General features: G+C 38.5%; 1 long non-coding RNA gene across 2 annotated transcripts in view; it reads right to left on the bottom strand.

Moving 5' to 3' along the window:
- Positions 1–16,603, bottom strand: part of LOC113897145 — a 59,532-nt gene that overhangs the window by 24,902 nt on the left and 18,027 nt on the right. Inside the window, exons 2-6 of one of the 2 annotated variants that reach the window (XR_003512275.1) lie at positions 14,578–14,645; positions 13,108–13,307; positions 11,911–11,999; positions 11,496–11,598; positions 4,908–5,018 (exon numbers count right to left, since the gene is read on the bottom strand). This is a non-coding gene — a long non-coding RNA (uncharacterized LOC113897145). The remainder of the gene's footprint in view (positions 1–4,907; positions 5,019–11,495; positions 11,599–11,910; positions 12,000–13,107; positions 13,308–14,577; positions 14,646–16,603) is intronic. The other variant, XR_003512274.1, reaches the window with a different exon arrangement.

Raw genomic sequence — 16,603 nt, forward strand, 5'->3', positions numbered from 1 at the left:
GGTATTAGAAGGGCTTGAGAGTGAAAGAAGTGAAGATTAAGAATTGTACCCATAATGAAACCATCTGATTTACAAAATTATTTACTTATCATCACTGGAAGTGTTTTTGCAGAAACTGGTGATTTTCAGAAACCTGTTTACAAAGTGTTCCTAAACTGGTTGGAGACTGAGACAACCTAAACAGCATCTAAGGATTTTCCCAGCTGAAGGCTCTGTGATTTATTTCCTAGGACTGAATCATTCCCATTACTACTACTACTAAGTCACTTCAGTCGTGTCCGACTCTGTGCGATCCCATAGACGGCAGCCCACCAGGCTCCCCCGTCCCTGCGATTCTCCAGGCAAGAACACTGGAGTGGGTTGCCATTTCCTTCTCCAATGCATGAAAGTAAAAAGTGAAAGTGAAGTTGCTCAGTCGTGCCTGACCCTCAGCCACCCCATGGACTGCAGCCTTCCAGGCTCTTCCATCCATGGGATTTTCCAGGCCAGAGTACTGGAGTGGGGTGCCATTGCCATCATTACCATTAGACATAAGTAAAAAATAAATATTATTTTTCAAATTTCATAGTCTTTTTATTAATTTTATTTTTTAAATTTTATGTTATTATTTTTATATAGCAATGATTTTATTTATTTATTTTTTTACTTTACAATATTGTATTGGTTTTTCCATACATCTTTGAAAGCAGGTAATGTGGGTAATCTATAATCTACTTGCCTTCATGGCAACATTTCTTAAAACCATTTCCAAATATCCCAATAGATGTGGGTAATATCTTTAAGTTCTAGAGGTTCTCAGGCTCCAAACCACCATGGGAACACATTGGTAAAAGCAAAATCAGATACAAAACAAAACGTTCAGATACTGGGCTATTTAGTTTGATATGCAATACATGTTGACCCGACTACGACTCTGAAGTTATCACAAACTTATAATCAAAGATGTATATCTATATTAGACAGTTTACCATGAAAACCACTTCTTCTCCATTCCAGTTCCCTGAAAACACTTTGCTCCGAGGCTCAGGTACAGGTGAATGCTGCTATTTGTCACTGATGGCCCCTGTCTGCAGTGGGTGACTGATCCCTTCACATTTTCCAGTGAGTGGTTAGGAAAAGATTTTCAAAATGCTCTTTGCTTTACCACCATTTTACAAACAATTACAGTGGAAGCATATGGGACAGAGTTTCCAGGACACCATTTCACAGATACCTCCAGTTGCTGGTACAAGAGGTACTGTTTTCTGTCTCCCCTCACTGTGGGACTCCAGCTTTTGTGCCCGTATGGATGGCTCTTGCTCTGAGAATCAGGATACCCAGAATGCTCCCACTTACTCTGGTTGCTGGCCTCCACCGGGTGGTAAACCACCTAAACTGTTAAGCACATTATGCTGAACATCTTCCTATTTCAACCTTTTTTGTTTGTTTTGTTTTTGTGTTTTATTCTAATATAAACTAGAGGGAAAGAAGTGTAGAAGGCAAAGAATTGTAGTATGTGTTTCAAAGCCCTTAGCTCTTCACTTAAGCATTTCTTAGCACTTAGCATGGAACAAAGTTACTTTCACAAGTCCTAGTCATGGCAGTCAGAGAAAAAAAAAATCAAAGGAATCCATATTGGGAAAAAAGTAAAAGTGTCACTCTGCATATGACATGATATTATACATAGAAAATCCTAAATATGCTACCAGAAACCTATTGAGCTCATCAAGGAATTTGGTAATGTTGCAGGATACAAAATTAATATACAGAAATCTCTTGCATTCCTATATACTAACAATGAAAAATCAGAAAGAGATGTTAAGGAAGCAATTCCATTCACCATTTCAACAAAATAATAAAATAGGAATAAACCTACTTGCTGGAGAAGGCAATGGCACCCCACTCCAGTACTCTTGCCTGGAAAATCCCATGGACAGAGGAGCCTGGTGGGCTGCAGTCCATGGGGTCACTAAGAGTTGGACACGACGGAGCGACTTCACTTTCACTTCTCACTTTCATGCATTGGAGAAGGAAATGGCAACCCACTCCAGTGTTCTTGCCTGGAGAATCCCAGGGACAGGGGAGCCTGGTGGGCTGCCATCTATGAGGTCACACAGAGTCGGACATGACTGAAGCGACTTAGCAGCAAACCTACCTGCAAGGAGATCAAACCAGTCAATTCTAAAGGAAATCAGTCCTGAATATTCATTGGAAGGACTGAGGCTGAAGCTGAAGCTCCAATACCTTGGCTACCCTGATGCAAAGAACGTAACTCCTTGGAAAAGACCCTGATGCTGGGAAAGATTGAAGGCAGGAGAAGGGGACAACAGAAAATAAGATGGTTGAATGGCATCACCAATTCAATGGACAGGCATTTGAGCAAGTTCTGGGAATTGATGATGGACAGGGAAGCCTGGTGTGCATGGGGTCACAAAGAGTTGAACATGACTGAGTGGCTGAACTGAAACCTACCTATGGAGGAAATGATGTATACTATGAAAATTATGTGATGCTGGGATGAAAAAAATTGCAGATGACACAAATCAATGGAAAGATACACTATATTCTTGGATTGGAAGAGTCAATTTGGCAAAACAAGTATACTACCCACGGCAATCTACAAACTGAATGCAATTCCTGTCAAATTACCAATGGCAAGTTTTTGCAGATCTAGAGCAATTAAATCTTGAATGTTTTATGGAGACACTAAAGATTCCAGATAGCTAACGCAGTCTCAAAAAAGGAAAAATAAATAACTGGAGGAATGAGGCTTTCTGGCTTTGTCATCAAAACCAGTATGGTACTAGCATAGAGACAGACTTATAGATCAATGGAACAGGACAGAAAGCCCAGAAATAAATCTGTGCACCTATGGTCAGTTAATCTATGCCAAAGGAGACACAGCTATACAATGGAGAAAAGACAGTCTCTTCAATAAGTGGTGCTGGGAAAACTGGTCAGCTACATGTAAAAGAATGAAATTAGAACATTCTCTAAACACTATATGCAAAAATAAACTTAAATGGATTAAAGATCTAAATATAAGACTGATACTGTAAACTCTTAGAGGAAAACATAAACAGGACATTCCTTGACCTAAATCTCAATAATTGACTTTTTGGATCCATCTCCCAATAATAGAAATAAAAATAATAAACAAATGGGACCTAATTAAACTCAAAAGCTTTCTGCACAACAAAGGAAACCATAAACAACATGAAAAGATAACATACAGAATGAGGGAAAACATTTGCAAATGATACAACCACACAGCATTAATCTCGAAAATATATAAACAGCTCTTGCAGCTCAATATAAAAAAACCAAGCCAATTGAAAAATGGGCAGAAGCTCTAATAGACATTTCTCCAAAGAAGACATATAGATGTCCACAAAGCACATGGAAAGATGCTCAACATAGCTATGTATTAGAGAAATGCAAATCAAAACTACAGTGAGGTATCACTTCCTACCAGTCAGAAAGGCCAACACAAAAATCTAAAAATAATAAAAGCATGGGAGGGTGAGGAGAAAAGGGAATCCACCTACACTGTTAGTGGGAATGTAAATTAGTGTAGACATCATGGGGTTTCCTTTAAAACTAAAAACATGGTACCATATGACCTCGCTGTCCCACTCCTGGGCATATATTCAGAGAAAATCATAACTTAAAAGATACATACACCCTAGTGCTCACTGCAGCACTGTTTAGAATAGCCAAGACATGGAAGCCAAAGAAGGCAATGGCACCCCACTCCAGTACTCTTGCCTGGAAAATCCCATGGATGGAGAAGCCTGGTAGGCTGCAGTCCCTGGGGTCGCAAAGAGTCGGACACGACTGAGTGACTTCACTTTCTCTTTTCTCTTTCATCCATTGGAGAAGGAAATGGCAACCCACTCCAGTATTCTTGCCTGGAGAATCCCAGGGACGGGGGAGCCTGGTGGGCTGCCATCTATGGGATCGCACAGAGTCGGACACGACTGAAGCGACTTAGCAGTAGGAGAAGCAGACATGGAAACAACCTAGTTGTCCATCGACAGCTGAATGGATAAAGAAAATGTGGTGTGCATATACACACACACACACACAAAATGTAGTATTACTCAGCCATTATTAAAAAATGAAATAATGCCATTTGCAGCAACATGGATGGACATAGAGATTATCTTACTAGGTGAAGTAAGACAGAGAAAGACAAATATCATATGATATCACTTATATGTGGAGTCAAAACAAATGATACAAATGAACTTATTTACAAAACAGAAGCATAACAGACACAGAAGACAAACTTATGTTTACAAAAGGGAAAACGTGGGAGGAAGTGATAAATTAGGAGATTGGGGTTAACATACACACACTACTATATATAAAATAACCAACAAGGACCTACTGTATAGCACAGGAAACACTACTCAACATTCTGTAATAACCTATGTTGGAAAAGAATCTGAAAAAGAATGAATGTATATATATATATATATATATATTTTGCTTTATACCTGGTACTAATACAACATTTGAAATCAACTATATTCCAGTATAAAATAAAAACCTTTAAAAACTGTGGGGAAAAATAGGTATATATGTGACTTATATGTCTGTTGAATAGTGGTCTATAATATTAACTGACTGACTCACTCTCCATCTCTCATTCTACCCCCTCTTCCCCTTATACCCCTGATGAAACATTTTAAGAGTTAATTATCCTAAATATATTACTACTATAATGATAGTAAAAATAAAAGTAGAAAAATCAAAAGCCAAAAGGGATATAAAAAATATCTAACAACTAAGATAATTTAATTATTGTGATGATACATTAAGTTTAAGAATTGAAGTTCTTTGGAGCCTTGGCATAGAAGTAGGATGAATTATAAAATCCATCGATTGATTTACTCATTCAGTATTATTTATTGTATCATTACCATGCATTAGGCTGAGCGGATTTCTGAATATATTCCAGTTGACAGTTTGCTTTCACCATTTATAGATTCTGCTTATGGTCCTTTTCTTCTTCAGCTGAGGCCTCAAGCTGCCTGTGGAAAGGTGAGGAAATAAAAGAGACACTTTCTCACACTAATTCATCAATTTGGTAATAATGTCCAGATGGTGAAGCTCTGGCCAAGGAATAGTTTGAGAAATATGGTTGGAAGCTTATTCAATACTAGGAAGTACCTTGCAGAAGCACTGATACTTTAAAACCTGTAATTTATGACTTGGGCCCCAAATCAGTAATCCCTGAGTATGACCCTGATATGGTCCCACCTGTAGCAATCACTGGAACATATTTTCAATATATTGAGCATTTGACTCACCCAAAGACAGCTGAAACACCTTGTCTTGGAATGATAGGCAATTCACTTAGCTCCAAGCCCCAGTCTTTCCATTCTTAAAATGGTAATAACAATATTAACCTTTCCAGGAAGTTGACAAATTTGAGATAATATAGATAAATGCATTCATACAGAGTGGCTGATACATAGCTAGTTTATAATAATAATTATCCCCATTTTAAAGGCAGGAAAAAAAAAAGTTATTTGCCTGAGAGAACATTCCTAAAAAGTGGCAGAGACAGAACTTTAGGTGCGTTGTCTGGCCCCAAACTGGTGCCATGTTGTCCCCAAGGGAAATCATTAAGTTTTTTGAATGAGGGAATGATAAATCAGTCTGACAGTGACACATAGAGTAGATTATAGTAGGGGAAAATGTGGTGATAGGAAAATCTGTTATTAGACTATTTCAATAGAACAGATTAGCATTCCTCTGACTCTGACCTAAGAGTCTGGAGTAAACACAGACAGAAGGGGAAGAAAGCTAAAGGTTACAAATGTGAAGTTTCAAAGATTTGGCAATGACATGTGTTATGGGAAGAGAAAAGTCAAAGAGAAAAGGAAATAGATGCCCTGGGTAATCAGGAGCATGAACAAGCCAAATACAACAAGAACAAAGTCAAGAAGAGAAGTTTATTTGAGACCCTGGAGAAAGGTGATGAACATTATTTGAGGATATGTTGTGTGGAGTGTCAGAGGGACAATTTGATGGGAATATAAAACTTGGGGTTTCCGTGGTGGCTCAGAGGTTAAAGCGTCTGCCTGCAATGTGGGAAACTTGGGTTCGATCCCTGGGTCAGGAAGATCCCCTGGAGAAGGAAATGGCAACCCACTCCAGTATTCTTGCCTGGAGAATCCCATGGATGGAGAAACCTGGTGGGCTACAGTCCATGGGGTCGCAAAGAGTCCGACACAACTGAGTGACTTGACTTCACTTCACATAAAACTTGGAGTTAGTGAGGTCTCTGAACTTAGGCACATTGTTGTTATTTGGCAGGTAGGGAGGTAAGTAGCTGGGTGTTTACATGGCAAACAAGCTTTTTATTTGAATTTGGTTATGGGGCATTATGTGGCTTTGGAAGGAATGATGCTAAAGCTGAAACTCCAATACTTTGGCCACCTCATGCAAAGAGTTGACTCATTGGAAAAGACTCTGATGCTGGGAGGGATTAGGGGCAGGAGGAGAAGGGGACGACAGAGGACGGGATGGCTGGATGGCATCACTGACTCAATGGACGTGAGTTTAAGTGAACTCCGGTAGTTGGTGTTGGTGATGGACAGGGAGGCCTGGCGTGCTGCGATTCATGGGGTCACAAAGAGTCAGACACTACTGAGCAACTGAACTGAACTAAACTGATGTGGCTGATAGAGATTATGGTACACTGTTCCACTCAATCAACCCTTTAATGCTATTAATCCCTATAAGTCACAAGCAAGGTGTGCAGTCATCTATAAACCGTAATAATTGAAAGGTGATAATCATCATTTATAAAGTGTAATAATCATGAAAATACTTTAGATTATAAAAGAAAAGTACCAAGATACAAGTTGTCTTAAATAAAACTTTGGGAAACTCAAAACTTCCACCTATGAATATTTCTTCCATAATTTTTTTTTTTCCTTTGCCTACCTGGTTGCCAATCAAAACATCTGTCTTTAGAATTCAGTTTAGCCACATTTCTTTCTTTTTTTCTTTATAAGTCTTAAAAGTTTTGGCCCTCTTTCCCCTGATTAGTTTCCAAAATAACAGTGAGAAATGAAATTATAGTGTACTTCTTTCTAGTCCCTGCTAAATCCATTAAGGAAAGATAGTGTAGAATAGGAATCTGGTACAACTGTTGAATTTCCTTGAACCTCATCAGCTGTTCATTGTTAAAGGACAAGAAAAGCTCATCTCTCCGCCACATGGGTGTGTTGCATTTATTTCTATTTTGTGTCCACAACACCTTTTCCTTTGTTCAACCTCCCCTGTCTACACTGCATACAACTCAGTAAGACGATCAGTTGTGGATGCCAAATTCTATAATGTGGTTTACAAAGAATGTCTTTTTCTCCTCCTCCTCTATACTGTCTCTTCACTAAACCTAACTTTGAGGTGTTTTTGCTGACTCTGAAGTGTCCAGATCACTATATCTGTATATGGTTAGCTAACTTTGGGAATGAACCTCTTTCTTCCAACTTTTGTATGACAATAAGGCATCTGAAAAATAGGGAAGGAAAGCAGACATATGGTATTCTTCTTACTGCTGACAGTTTTTAACAGGCCACCATCCTATATTGGTAGCCTCAAATCGTCAAATGTTTTTGTCTTTTGCCCCCTGTTTTCTTACAGTGAATAATTTTTAAACCTTCATACAATGTCAGGTACTATTCTAAGCATCTAAAAATTTTGAATGCATCTTCTAAAATTTTTACTCTATAAGCTGGTTTTGTGTATTATTTATACCTTTTAAAATTAATGTTCTGATGATAGAAAATAAGGACTCTTAATAGCTTAGGAGCCCTCATTCTTGTTTAGGCTATAACTTTAATCCTATCTCAGTGGGCACTCCTAAATATGACAGAATGCCATATAATTGTTATAAGTTTTCCTTATCGCTCACTTATTGTTGTTTATGGGCTTCTCTCATAGCTCAGTTGGTTAAGAATCCGCTTGCAATGCCGGAGACCCTGGTTAGATTCCTGCATTGGGAAGATCCACTGGAGAAGGGATAGGCTACCCACTCCAGTATTCTTGCACTTTCTTTGTGGCTCAGCTAGTAAAGAATTTGCCTGCAATGTGTGAGACCTGGGTTTAATCCCTGGGTTGGGGAGATCCCTGGAGAAGGGAAAGGCCACCCTCTCCAATATTCTGGCCTGGAGAATTCCATGGACTGTATAAGTCCATGGGGTTGCAAAGAGTTGAACACAATATTCCTCATGTTGTGGTAGCTCAGCTTGAGTTCCTGATTTTTAGAAGTAAGATCAACCAGTCACCATCCTTTACTGGTAGCCGCAATCTTAAATGTTTGTCTTTTTTTTTTTTTTTCTTCTGTTTCTCTACAAGGAATAAAAATCACAAATGAAAGTAACTTGAGAAATGACTCATCTAGTAATTACAAGAGATCCATGTTATCTTTATTATGAAACTATTGATGCTGGAATTGATAGAGTTTTGCCTATTCTCACTTCCCAAGCCACATCACTGAGATATCAGAGGATGCCTCTGTAATGCCACCTGTCAGTCCTTGGAGACATCACCAAATAGGGTTGATGCAGGCCTAAGAGTTTTGGGCTAGAATGAGGGAAAATTCATGGAAACCTATTTTTCTTCATTTTAGCTCCCATATTTTTAAGCTCAGGAAGCTTTAAAAGACATTTAAGAAAAAATGACACCATGCAAAATGAAATGAGAAATTCTGGCCAAAGTTGCTCACACTGAAATGGGTAAGTTGTCACACAGATGGGAACATTTTCTCATTGGACACTGTCTTCCATTTTGTTTCTCTCTTAACCATTTCTGGCTACTTTCAGTTGACAATCTTATTTACACCACTTCTGATAAGCTTAAAGGCCTGAAGACTGTATCAGGGAGACTGTTAGGAATTATGATGAGATTCTGGTGGCTTTGCTATACTCCTGAGAGAGTTACACACACAGACATCACTTGAAGGAGAATTAAGGCATCACCTGGGCAAGGAAAATGATTATTGTGTTGGGCTATTTGGTAAAAGTTGGTTTATAGCAGAGACTACTGGGGGGCTTTGTTTTTATCCTTATAGACCACATACTTTCCACTTCTAGAATCTTAATCATGAGAGAAGAGTCAGGTTTCAGAGCAAGGCCTGGTATAAACTATGACTCAATTATAGTAGAACTAAAATGAGACCTATAGTAGAACTAAAATGAGGCCTTGATGGCCCTTGATGACGTTGGCCCATGGGATCTATTTATCCAGGATGTGGGGAACAGAAGGAAAAGAGAATGGGACCTACACTCAGGGTCTCTGAGACACTTCCTTATGACCACCAGATAGATTTGCAGCCCACACACTATCTGACAGCTTCTCCTTTCCTGGCTAGGGAGCAAAACTAGGGAAAGAGGTGAGCATATAAATAGATAGAAAGGAGCACAAATGTTTATTCTTCAACGTCTACCACTTTATAAAGATTGGCAAGAATATTGTTGCTGCTATTAATCTCCAAAAATCTAGCTCACTATTAGCCTGCAAGATGACACACACTCTCTGACAAATATATTTTGACAGGAAAAATATCCCAGTATGAAATATTTTGAGTTTTAATTTTCTTTTGAAGAGAGATCAAAGGTATCATTATAACCAAAAAATATTAGTTAACAATGAGATAAACTAGTTGCAAAAATTATTCTGATAATACTGCCGTATAATCCAGCAATGCCATTGCTGGGCATATATCTGGGCCAAACTATAATTCAAAAAGTTACGTACACCCCAGTGTTCATAGCAAGCACTATTTACAATAGTCAAGACATAGAAACAACCTAAATTTCCATTGACAGATGAATGGATGAAGAAAATATGGTACATACAGATAATACAACAGAATACTACTCAGCCATAAGAAGGATAAAATAATGCCACTTGCAGCAACATGGGTGGATGTATAGATCATACTAAGTGAAATAAGTCAGAAAGAGAAAGACAAATATCATATGCTCTCATTTATATGTGGAATCGAAAGTATGCACAAATGAACTTATCTATGAAATGGAAACAGACTCACAGACATAGAGAACAGACCTGTGGTTGCCATGGGGAGGGACAGGCTGGGAATTTTAAATTAGCATATGCAAAGTAATACAGAATGATTAACAAGGTTCTATGTATAGCCCAGGGAACTATACTGAGTGTCCTATAATAAATCGTAATGAAAATGATTTTCAAATAAATGATTCTCCACTTCTTTCACAACCACACCTTTTGAAATATTACTTGAAAGAAGCAAGTTCCATCAAGAAGTGGAATCTACTCCCCTGCTCCTTAATTCTTGGCTGGCCACGTGACATCCTTGGACCAATAGTTTGCCTTGGAAGTCACAGCATATCAGTTCCAAGCCTAGGCCTCAAGAGGCCTTTCACATTTCCACTCAGTCTCCTGGAACTCTGCCACCCCCATGAAAACAAACCCCAGAGTAGACTTTTAGAGTGTGAGGGACCACTCTGAGAAGACCTGAGTCATTCCAAGTTAAGCCCAGACTAGCAAGCCCATAGCCAGCTCCACAGCTGATGAGCTGCAGGGCCAACTGAGATGGCTGAAACCTGAGTTCAGGCTTGTAGGCCATCCTGTGCTCTTGTTTCTTCTATCTTGTCTCACAAGAGTATTTATCCTCTGCTTCCTCGTCTGATTCAGCTAAGTAAATCTGCCCTCTTTGTCCAGCCAGCCCTCTGCTCTAATTGATTTCATCTGCTCTATCTCTTTAAGATCTGTTCATTGCTGAACCCCAAGCAGTGCCCGGCACACATAAATATTCATTAATTAATGAACAAATCAATTGCCTACAAAAAGATACTCTTGACTATATAAAAAATAATTCTTCCTCCATAAACATCATAATGCTTTTTGTTATTTGCTACATGTAAAAATAAAAAGAGTAATCCAAACTATATGGTGAATGTGCAATTTTATATTGTTTTTTCATAGTGTATTTTCAGGCATAAGATTTATTTTTAGATTTAAAACTCCATAGAACAGAGGTTAAATCTATTTAACCAACTTCAAACCATAGTCTGTAGTTTTAAAATTAGTAAATAGAAACTTATTGATTACTTATTTCACCTAGATGATGATGACGAAATGATGGTTTAGTAAATCATTCTGCTTAGGAATTACCACAAGATAGAAGAGAGAGACTATCAAATATGATATCAGGAATTATAGATTTGGAAACAGACCAACATTTTGAGGGAACTAATCCTTACTTCTATATAAGATGCCATTTTTTAAAATCTTTTGATCAATATGATTTTTTTTCTCCATTCTCTGTCTACTGATTCAGTGTCAGAGTCCATTTAAAATTCCCTCCATCACATGTGCATCATGAAGGAAACTGCATACCTCAGGAACCAATTAAAGTTTAACTTACCTCCTCCTGACCATCCCTCAGCAGCTATTCCCAGAGAAGGCTGGAGGGAGCTCAAAGAAAAGCCGCCTTGGAACAGACTCACCTGGAACTCATGGACTCCTTTGAGCCTGCAGTGCCGGGGGCCCTGGTGTTTCTCTCTGAGCCGTGATTTTATTTAGCTTGAGCGCGGCATTCTGAACAGGGTGCTAAGGGAAATTTACAGACTAGATTAGACATGGTTTTTACCCTCAGGAATTTCACAATTTAATGGAGGAAATAAGATTAACACACAGTCAATTAAGAGAAAGTAGATACACATGTACACATAAAAATATTGATTTAAGTTTGGGAAAGAGGAGATAGGGGCAAAGGATTTAGATGCTAATCAGCCAAGTCTTGCAGACTTTGCAGCCTTCACGTGCATTCATCTGAGTGGATGGAAAGCTCACCGTGAGCGGAAAGAAAGAAAGGGGACAGCTTTGCAAGGAGAGATTCCTCTTTTCTCCCACTCCACTCACCCACAAATGGCCCCGGAGCAGAAACAACTGCGTGTTCAGCGATTCTAAGTCATGTCTGTGTGACTGGCCAGCTGGGTTATTGGATGATGCTGTGGAGACATTTTCACTTGGCCTTCTAGTCATCTGAGGTTAGCCAATTTAAAATGCACTTATAGTTTCTGTCTCTAGCTCTTCACTCAACGAGTGAAGTAACATCAAATAGTTTCTCTCTTTCATTAAAGACATAATATTGATATGGTTGACAAAAACGTTTCTACTGCCAATGGTTGAGGAGGAATACTTAATTTCATATGGGGGAATCAAACTTGATATTGGTCTCCCAAAGCCTATATTTCTCCAGAATTTATGCCTAGCACCATGCTTGCTTTTTGGCTCAGAATGGTATGCATAGGAAACGGCAGCCTAGGCTTTGTAGAAATGCTGTGGAGCCCTGGGGAATCCCAGAGATGATCACCCGAGAGGCTCTGCAGTCCTCTGCGAATTTCCTATACCTCTCACCTCACGTTGAGATAACATTATCCTACAGAACAAAGTCAAGCAATTGCTATCTTTGGGCATCAGATGAATGGCATTTTTTTTATTTCCGATATTATTTATGGAGTTAAAATTCCCTCTCTCTCTCCTACCCCTGTTTCAGCTTTTTCAATCTAATCAAAGATTGTTTTCTCTTTGCCTGTTGTTGGGGGGAGCTGGGGGGAGAAGAGACAGATGGTATCGTTTGCAAAAGGAAAGCTGAGAGATCACACATATATCTTTCAGCTTTGTGGCAAACCTGATGCCAAGATTCTTGCTAGAAGTGCGTAGTGCTACGCAGGCACAGAGGCGTACCAGAGCGGGTGAGGCCAGCCATGGAGGGCAGTGCAGTAAATTGCCATGAGCTGATCCAACAGCAGAACATGGGAGCTATTACACTTTGGCAGCTATTTTATTTTTCCCTTATGGAGTTTCAGACCTGTCCTGTACACTGAGATAGCTTTCATCTGGTTAAAACTTGTGCCGTATTTAAACTTCCTTCAGACCCATGGAGTTGGAAAAAGAAAAAAAAAAAAAAAAACACACCTAACATAGCCCATAACACACTGAAATGATGTCGGGGGTGGGAGAGGGGCAGTAATTGTGCCCAGATAATGTTGTCATACTTTGTAAAGCCTTTAATGCTGGAATTTATTTATTAATGATGCATGGGTTATTACCCACCATCTGTCTTGTGTTAGCAGTGGGCTGTTTCAGATTATGGTAATGTGTTTCTGATTTGAGTTGTGTTGAAAGCCAGAACAAGGCAGCTCATGTGCAGGCCTCTTTGAGGCCTGCTGTTTTCAATTCCTCTTCACAGAAAGGGCTTTTATTTGATTTGTTATGGGGATTTTTTTTCTTCTGTTGCCAAAACAGCTGCAAGCCTGGAAGGGAATAAGACATAGGGCCACATCAAACTTGTTAGCTTGTAAAAAAAAAAAAAAAAAAAAAACTGGAATGTTCCAGGAATGAAAAAAAAAAAGGTTATGAAAAGGTAGATGGACAGAAGTGGGGCAGAGACGGGGGAGAAAAAGCTTTAGAGGTCATTCTGATTGGCTTTTATATAAAGAGCAGACCCCAACATATTTTGTGATTTTAAACATTATAGGTCAGATTGGTATGTACTTAATTTATTATGCCCATTCTTACCAAAGAGGATGGCTTTCTTTTGAATAGATTTAACAGTCTTTATGCTAGTACAAGGAGCAAAAAGAAGTCCCCAGTGAGCTAGCCATCTGCCTCCAGTCATCAAAGCAAACAATAAATAAGCTTTTTTTATGTACAAAAAAATTGATTTGTTATTGAATATGGAAAAAAATGTAATAGGTAACAGGCAAGCATATCTTGCCTGTTTTGAACATTCACCGTGATCTGAGTTCTCTGCATTTCCTCTCACAGGCTATATAAGTTGGCAAAGTATGTCTCAAGACCACTGCTATCCATCTAGCAATTGATGGAGAGGCTCTGTGTCTATTCTGTCCAATATGGTAGCCACAGCTACATGTGGTTATTGAGCATTTGACATGTGGCTAGAGTGACTGAAAAACTAAAACTTTTTTGTTTAATTTTAATTAATTTACATTTTAAAAGCCATATGTGGCTAATGGACACCATATTGAAAAATTCAGTTCTAGGATTAACTAAGCAAAGAGACTTTTCTTCCTTCTGATAAAAAGTAAAGGCATTTTATACTAGCTATTATTATGGCCAACTTTTCACATTGAGAATTTGTTTGAAAGACTCGTCCCTGTTGTATTATTAAAGGTTAATAGCACTAAGGCTTTTTTCCAAAGGCCACTGTCAGTTCTTTCTTAAAGCAAGTTCATAAATGTTTCCCATCTATAAAATATGGACTTACAAGAAAACTTGATACTCGTATGATAAACAAATAAACAACCATGAAGATCTGTAACCAAGCTTCTCAAGTCATAACAAATCTACTAATACTAAGGATATTCGAGAATTTGTTTTAAATTTACTGGCAACAATTCTCTCAATTCAATTTAACACAGACTTATTGTTTCTGGAACATATGGTGTGTTCAAGGAGAAGCCCAAAACCATGTGAAATTGCCTTTGTACACACAAATACTACACTGTCCAGATTCTAATTAATTCACATTTTAGAAATTATGAGATACTTCTTACAACTTACAAATAAATTTTGCAATGTCTGTGGTTGTCAGTCTGCTTTTCCAGTCTGTTTTATCGATGGAGAAGAGGCTATAGAGAGAGATGAGATAAAGGATGTAACAGGGACAAGACGTGAGTTCACCATTCCCTGATAAATTTGCCACCCAGACACGCATTTAGACTCCACTTCCCAGCCACCCTTGAAGTTTTATGGGACTTTGTGAATAATTCATAAATTGAGTTCCAGTGGAATATGGGTGGAAATTATATATGCCATGTCCAGACCTGATATTAATGTACTTTTTGCATAATTCACTTAACTTGTGTCATTGCAGAAAATAGGCAAAGCTCTGAGGCTTTGGAAGATGGCCACTGTATGACAGGAGCTAGCCTCAATCCCTCAGTGACACAGTGGAACAGAGCTCTCTCTCCCAAGTAAGACTACTTAGATTTAGACTATGATTGAAAGAATATTTGTTTGCTCGATGTGACTGAGATTTGGAGGATGCATTTTGCAAACTAATACTAATACAAGATGACATCTTGGAGAAGGAGAAGTCAGGCCAAGAAGAACTTTTCAGAGTGTGAACTTCATGTTACTTGCTCTGTCCCTTAACTTTGCTGTTAAAAACCTAACTTCTAATAGTTTTACCAAGAGTTGTTCATATTCAGGGAGAAAAACTTTCTTTTAAGTAAACAAGATGCAAGTGTATTGGAGTGCAAGGTCAATTTATATATACATATATATGTGTATATATATATATTTTTTAATATATATATTTAAAATAAAACATAGTACTACCATGCAGATTAAAGTGTAAGCTAAAACATTTTTTCCATGTAGTTAAATCCAAAGGGCAAGCCAACTACAGGTCTCAGTGGGATAGGCCCTCACATTATCATCTTCATTGACATAAAAAATGACCATGATTTTGTTCCTGAGATTCTGAGACTTTTTCACAGGCTCTTCCTACTGTCCTCCTTTTGGATACTTTTATCCTTAGTAGTTCAGTCCTTCCAGCTTCTCTCCTGCCTGGGTGCTGTTTCTCAGCCCATGCCATTCAAATTGATTATTCAGCTGGATGGCCTGCTTGGCTTGTTATCTTGCCGTCTCCACAATATCCTGTTAACTTCTTTCTATACACTGGCCTGTAGGCCTGTCCTTCATTGATCCGAACTCCTGGGACGTCAAAATCTCAGCTCAAAACCTCTCTCTGTAACTCCTGTTCATCTGGGGTGAGGGTGCAGTTTCAAGTAAATAATAATCACAATTTTGCTGATAAAGTTTTATGTTTGTGTCCCCCCAAAATTTATATGTTGAAGCCCTACCCTTCAGTGTGATGGTATTTGGAAATAGGACCTTTGGGGATTTGTTGAGGTTATAATGGTGAGGTCCTCAGGGAGAAGACCCCAGAAAGCTTGCTCTTTCTTTCCCAACACATGCACAGAGAATTCTTGTGAACACGCAGCAAGATGGAGACAATTTACAAACCAAAAGAATCCTCAAAATGAAACCTTACCTTATCAGCACCTTGATCTTGGACTCCTCAGCCACCGGAATTGTGAGAAATAATTTGTTATTTTAAGCCACCCAGTCTATGATATTTTGCTATGGCAGCCTGAGCAGAATAACACAGCAGGTGATCAAAGGAAGGAAAGATTTTTCTGTCATCTTACATAAGATAAATGTGGACCACATGCCAACCAGGATGGAGAAGTTTTACTGGCCAGTATAGCCCATTTAATAATCCAGTGGACACATTACATTTGTTTTTTTAATTCTCCCCTTTTCTTGACTTCCTCCTTCCTATTAATGCTGTTTAACTTTTTACAAGTTTTGATACACCTCATTAAATTTCAGCTTGTCTAATATAATCTTCTTATTTTACTATAACTGAGGTAAGAAACTGATTAGAACCGAAAACACTTCAGTTGTTTTTGTTTCTAAGTATTGTTGATAGACCTGTTCTCATGTCTATATATCGATTAGGAGAGCCTGTGATATATACTAATATATACAGTAAGTCTCCTACATATGAATGAGCTCC

Source organism: Bos indicus x Bos taurus, chromosome 8, assembly GCF_003369695.1.
Source record: "Bos indicus x Bos taurus breed Angus x Brahman F1 hybrid chromosome 8, Bos_hybrid_MaternalHap_v2.0, whole genome shotgun sequence".
Lineage (NCBI taxonomy): Eukaryota > Metazoa > Chordata > Mammalia > Artiodactyla > Bovidae > Bos > Bos indicus x Bos taurus.